This window comes from Sinocyclocheilus grahami, unplaced genomic scaffold (genome assembly GCF_001515645.1).
Source record: "Sinocyclocheilus grahami isolate Dianchi unplaced genomic scaffold, SAMN03320097.WGS_v1.1 scaffold149.1, whole genome shotgun sequence".
Taxonomy (NCBI): Eukaryota; Metazoa; Chordata; class Actinopteri; order Cypriniformes; family Cyprinidae; genus Sinocyclocheilus; species Sinocyclocheilus grahami.
Genome location: NW_015505328.1, coordinates 1927270 through 1934132, shown reverse-complemented (window position 1 = coordinate 1934132; position 6863 = coordinate 1927270).

Genomic DNA, 6863 nt, shown 5'->3' with positions numbered 1-6863 from the left:
GTGTTGTCAGCACTGGGATGCTCTGGGTCTGTGCCATGTGCCAAACACCATCTAAGCTGCCAGGGCATCATCGTCATCCTCCCATCACCATCCCTTCGCCACATCCTGCCATCATCCCGCACTTTTGCCTCTCACCATCCCTATGCCATCTCCTTGTCCACCTCCAAAACCCCCTCCATCCCTCCCTATTCTGTTGCTTGAACTTTATCATCTTCAGTCTTTGAAAAACAAAGTGCATAAGTGAATAGCTTGTGTGTGTGCAGTCTTTTTTATGTATTTGTTTTCTTCAGAAAATTGCATTGTAATTTTTATTTATTCACTGATGTAAAATTCTATATTTTTTCAGTAAGGCCGGTATAACTGAAATGTTCTACAAATGGAAAAGATAGCTCTGCCATAGCTTTTCAGTCTTTTTTTATTTATGTTTTTTTATAATGTATTAAAATGTACTTGAGTATGTTTGTAGTAATACAAATATACTATAAACATACTTGTATTTCAAGTGCATTTTTAATACATTTAATAGTATGTTTTGTTTTGTTTTTCACCAAAGTATATATGCTGCTGTCCTTTTTTAGTGTACTTTATGAATATTTGTAATGTACACAACAATATATAATTAAAACGATGCTTCAAATATACTCTAACTGTAGTTCATGAAGTATTAAAAGGACATTTTAAATGTATTTTAAGAAATACACGTAAATTGCACTAAATATACTTAGTGGTTCCATTTGAACACAATTTCAATATATTAAACATATTACAAATAGATTAAAATCCAACTTAAACATATCTTGAAATACACTTAATATACTTAAAGTTGTTTCAAAATAATACATTTAATATGCACTTAGTATAGTATAATTTAAATATAGTAAGTATGTCTGAAAAAGCACAATTTAAATATATTTCTTTTTCACCTGGGCACATCTGCAGTTTGTTGTTTCTAACGAGAGAATTCGCCAGAAAGAGCTATTCAGTCAGCGAGCTAGTGTAGAAAACACAGGCATTTTAGCAATGACTCATCTGAACGCCTCTGATTGGTCATTGCATTCATAAGCTCAACAGCATTGGTTATAATGCGCAGTGCTGTAAAAACACGTTGACGCGTTTGGCTCTGGCTCAGCGTCAGCAAGCGAACTTAGATTTGAATTTAGCAGCTGATGATATGACGCACTGTAAGATTTAATCATGCTGGTGTGATTGTATGAAATATAGAAAATATTATTCTGTTATTTTTTGTCTTTTGCAAGCTGCATTCAAAATTCACTTGGCTCAAAAATCTGAGGGGGCATGTGCCCCCTCATTTTGAATGGGCATGACGCCTCTGAGCAACGCGCTCTCTGATTGGGCTAAGACTAGCCAATCGTCGAGATAGTTCTTTCGTAAACATACGAGGGCCCAGGGATAAACCGAAGTGTAGGACCGTGAATTGGTACTATATTACTTCTTTATTTTATATATATATATATATATATATATATATATATATATACATTTATTTTTTTTATGTACTTTTGCTTTTGTTAACACTTTCTGTTCAGTTTAAGGTGGGGTTTAGTGTAGGTGGTAAATTATTTTAAAACGCGATTAACCTTTTAGTGCCAATCACCAGACAATATAATTATCTGCCATGATACGTAGAAAAACCAACATAATGAAATAATGCCAGATTCACATTCATCTGTTTTGGATAAACTGGACACACTTTCAGCACCATTCAGTAGAAGTGACGCAAAATGTGTAATAAACAATGTCAATGTACAGAAATGTCACCACAGGCACGTTTTTTTTTCTCAATGAGTCTGTATTGATTTTCTAGCTAGTATTACTTAATACTGGGGTCTCCAACACGTCACTCGTGAGCTACCAGTAGCTTGTGGCCTGATAGGAAGTAGCTTGCCAAGAAATACTTTTCTACTAATAAGAGTGAGCTAATATAGACAGGTGTCCCACCACTCCAATGCAAATTAATTATTTGTGTTGACTTATCAGCTGTGAGGTTCTTTATTATCCCATTTCATATTTTAATTATTATTAACACCCATATTAGATTATCACGATTTGAAAAACTCACGGTAAATACTGCTTAGTGTTAAGCAAAATTAGTAAGAGTCTCACACAGGTGCAACATGAAGCGTAGGTTTCATTTCATCTGAAGGCTGGCTGCTGAGAGAAATTATATGAAAGAATGTATGATTGAATGAATTGTATGAATGCATAAGGGGGAACTGACTGTCTTCAAAAAAGTTTCGATAGCATTTGCCTTTTAACTTTCATTCAGCCTGTATGCAGTTTGTGTTCAGACCAAAAATTAGGCCAAATTTTTGTTGTAAATCTTTACCGGTCGATGGAAAATAGCCTACTGTACCTTGTTATCCAAAGTGTTGAGATTTTTACAGTTATTAGCTTATGTAGAATTGTTTATGAAGCAGACAAAATATTATTTATCATACTGACCAAATAAATAAAAATAAAGTGTATAACAGTTTGGGTTGATAAATTATTTAAGAGATTTAAGCATTATATAACATGGGTAGCTCTCAGCCACTTTCATTTTTAAAAAGTAACTCTTAAATTAAATAAGGTTGAAGACCCCTGACTCAGTATGACATGCTGTAAAATCACTTCAATGAGAGCTAGCTACCACGTCCACCGCATTTTAGCTGCCTTGAGGGTTTACACTGAAACCTTTTATAAGAATTAAAATAAATACACTTAGGCTAAATCTGACCGACTTCTGTAGCTAAGTGTTGACATGCTGTGTCACTAGCAAGCATCTCAGGGAACGTGTAAGCGCTAACACCGGCTAATTAGCAGGAACGGACAAGTGAGGCAAATAACTCAAGGTCGATGCAATGAGCAAAAAGAGACTGTATGTCATTTACACTGTCCACCCTCCCTCTTGAGACCTGCTAAATAAATAACAGCTATGAAGTGCCGCCACGACGAGAGGAAAAAGAAGACGTGATCCTCAATAGTCTCATTAAAAAACAAGAACATAAAATGTAGCATGCCAGATGGATATTCATTTTTTAGCATGCCCATGTCAGTCATGAAGATAGAAAGATCACTTGAAGTACATCACACACACACACACACAAAAAGAAGGCACAGGTGCAGCTTCGGTCAAACAGAGAGTTTTGCTAATTACAGATGTAATGTTGGCTGTAATTCAGAGTAATGCTCATTAAGAGCAGACTTTATTTTTAGCCTTAGCATCACCACATGTCAGCACGCTAATCAGTGTGTTTTATGCATGACTTCACAGAATTTGTTTCTCCTAACTGTTCAGAAAAGAAGAAAAAAAATATTTTAACATAAGAATGCGAAACCGATTCTATTGCTCTTGCCATTTTGAGAGCGTAGGCCTGGTACTGTATATCTGAGTATGAGTCAGAGGGATAAAGAAGCACTCAAGATAGCATTGTTGAGAAAATAACAATGAATAACTTCCCCCTGAAAGGTTGGTTGCTTACATCAGCCAGCACTTTTGTGTAATATCACAGAGCTGATGTCCATGACCGTGATCTTACACAAGATTTGACGCACATAATCCAGGACAGGAACTAAGTCAGCTGTAATGATGCTGTAAATCATGTAGATGCCTTTATATAAGATCATAGGTCACTTGTGGGATAGTATATTGTGCAATTCCCAATTTAGGCTTCACTGATCTCTCTTTGAATGTCCTCATTCCCTACTTCACCTATCCATCTGTCTCTGTCCATATGTCTATATGTGACCCTCTACAGGGGCGCGGGAAGATGTTTTCGGTTGGGGGTGCTAGCGTCACGTGTTCATGAGGATTAGGCTAATCATCCCATATAGGAAACATCACAAATAAAATTAATCATGTTTATAAAGATAAACATGGGTTTATTATAGCCCACGTACAATTTACATTTCAGAGATCATTACAAATAAATTATTAAATGCTAAAACTGAATAAATGTAAATGAACAAACCTGGCGAACCTGCAACCATGTGAAAACTACTTCCCGCGTCCCTGACCCTCTATGACTGGGTTCCAAAACAAAGTGAGCTGCCTCACTGCCTACTTTCTACATAAACAGCACAACCTCATGTGTGACTCCTTCAGAGAATTCTAAATAGGCAGCAGTGGAGAGTCAACTGTCGATTGATTTCAATAATGCTTGATGTTAGCATGTTGCTAAGCTAACATCATAATATTCTGATAAATGTCAAAATGCACAGCACACAAATCTTTTTTGTGCTGAATGATAAATTTTTTCTAATCAACTTCATATCTGCCTTCCCTTGTGAAAATGAAGTGCACTTAATTGTACTGAATGTGCACTTTTTTAAAACTGTACTTGCTGATAATATAATATTACTTAAATAAAAGGCTACTTAAGTGTACTTAAAGAGAGTACACATTTATGACTACTGAATAATTAGTACACCTTTTAAAAGTGCATTTCATAATAATGGAATTTTTTTTTAAAGTAGAATTTCAAGTATTTTATATCTTTTGTTTTATACTGCTTTAAAAAAGTACACTTTTTTTGTACAGTGTTTTAACTTTTTTGCAGTGTGTTATTCGATATTAAGTTAATATATTTTAAATGTACACTGCAAGAAAAAAAATGTAGAAAAACTAATAATGTCTTAGCAGAAATTTACCAGTACATTTTCTGTTAAATTTACACATTTCCTTCAACACTACAAAGTGCAATGCAAAATTTAAAAACAGTTAAAATACCTGTAAAAAAAAAATAAAAAATCAATACAGAAATTTTTTTTATATTATAACAATACATTGGATCATATTTTTACAGACTTTTACAGACAATTTTTGCGTAAACTGCAGCCTAATCATTACAAATCTTAAAAATGTATTTAAATAAATTACATGTATTACAATAGAAGTTTCAATAGAAATTACATTAATCTATATTTTAGTTTATGATAAATGCTTGTCAGTATGTTCAACAGTTTACTTTAACCATATACTTAGGAAAATAAAAGTAATTACGAAAATACAAAAAAAATTTTTTTAATTCATGTCCTAAAGACAAAAGCACTCTACTTTTCAGCTAACTGTATTTAATATAAATTAAATAAAAAATCAATACAGAAATTTTTTTTATATTATAACAATACATTGGATCATATTTTTACAGACTTTTACAGACAATTTTTGCGTAAACTGCAGCCTAATCATTACAAATCTTAAAAATGTATTTAAATAAATTACATGTATTACAATAGAAGTTTCAATAGAAATTACATTAATCTATATTTTAGTTTATGATAAATGCTTGTCAGTATGTTCAACAGTTTACTTTAACCATATACTTAGGAAAATAAAAGTAATTACGAAAATACAAAAAAAAAAATTTTAATTCATGTCCTAAAGACAAAAGCACTCTACTTTTCAGCTAACTGTATTTAATATAAATGTGAACAAATACATTTAAATTTAATCGCAATTAACATGCAATTAAATGTCTGAAAACATTACATTCAGTTTGCATTCAGTGTATTTTTTAAACTCTATTATTTCTGTAATAAGTACTTTTTAAAAGTATGCTAATGTGTACTTCTTTTTCACAATCATCTATAATTTTTCTGTCTTTCTACAGTTTGATTATTGTGATTTGGTCTCAACTATACTATAAAATAACAAAAGAAAATAATTATGGCTTTTCAAATCAATAGCATGTGATTGCAATACAACAATATACTAATCTGCTCCCTTGCTATTATTGTGGTGAGATTAAACTCCTGTGATGGGATTAGAAGGGGTCATCACATTCATTGCTGAGATGAAGAAATATGGAATGCCAGGAATATTATTTCTCAAATCTGATCAGTTAAGGCCTGAGGGTAGCTACAGTAGCTGACAACACAAAGAAGCCATGAACACACAGCTCTTGTCTGTGGACATATTGTATAATAACAATGTTTTCATCCTGCTATCATAAACACAGGTAGCTTTATGTAATCTAGACAAAGAGTGTTGAGGAGGAGGATTATTCTGTAAGGGAGAATGATGCAATAAAGACATCCGCCAATGAATCAGCCTAGAGGAAAGTTTTATTTCTCAGTGGTTGATCTTTTATAGCTCAGGAGAATATGTGGAGTTCTCAGTTACGATTTTAGCATTCATTTTTTCTTAGATGTTTCTCTCAAGATTCCTTAGGAGCAGGAGAGTGGGGAAGACACTTTATAAACCTAATCAGCCTGGCTCATGAATATTAATAAGGTAACAGAGGTTTTGAAACCTCTTTTGAAATCTAGAAATGATTTCATGGGTCTTTTTCAGGAAAAAAAAATCTGGAGACTGGAGCAAAAGTCTGCATTTGCTCTTCATTTACTCATATTACTTTCTTGGAGAAACAACTGAGATATAACAGAGATCTTTTTCAAGTTCTTTCCTATGAGGTAATTCATGTGAATGTCAGAGAAAAGCTATGGATTTGAGATGGATTTATCTCCATATCTTTTTGTCTTCAAGACAAAGAGCTCAAAGAATCTTGTGCTTTGTTCATGTACATCGATTCTCTGATATCAAAGGCTGACTAAGTTTGGCTCCAATCCATTATAGATTTGCATCCCTGTAGTTTTGTGTCTCCTCCAGTAGGTGTTCATGGTAAACTCTGGTTTGAGGAGATTAGGGAAGCAGGTGTAACTAATTCTTCCCAATATCCCCACTGAGCCCCACGTTCCTAGACTCACCTTTTCGGAATCCCCTCTTCCTGTCTACCGTTCCTCCTCACTGAACCTTCATCTCGGCATTGACACCTCCAGGCACAACCCGCTCGGTTCCTGCCAACCGTTCAGAAACTGCTCTCATAAACAATAGTTCAGTTACTGTATAAATGAGAGTGACA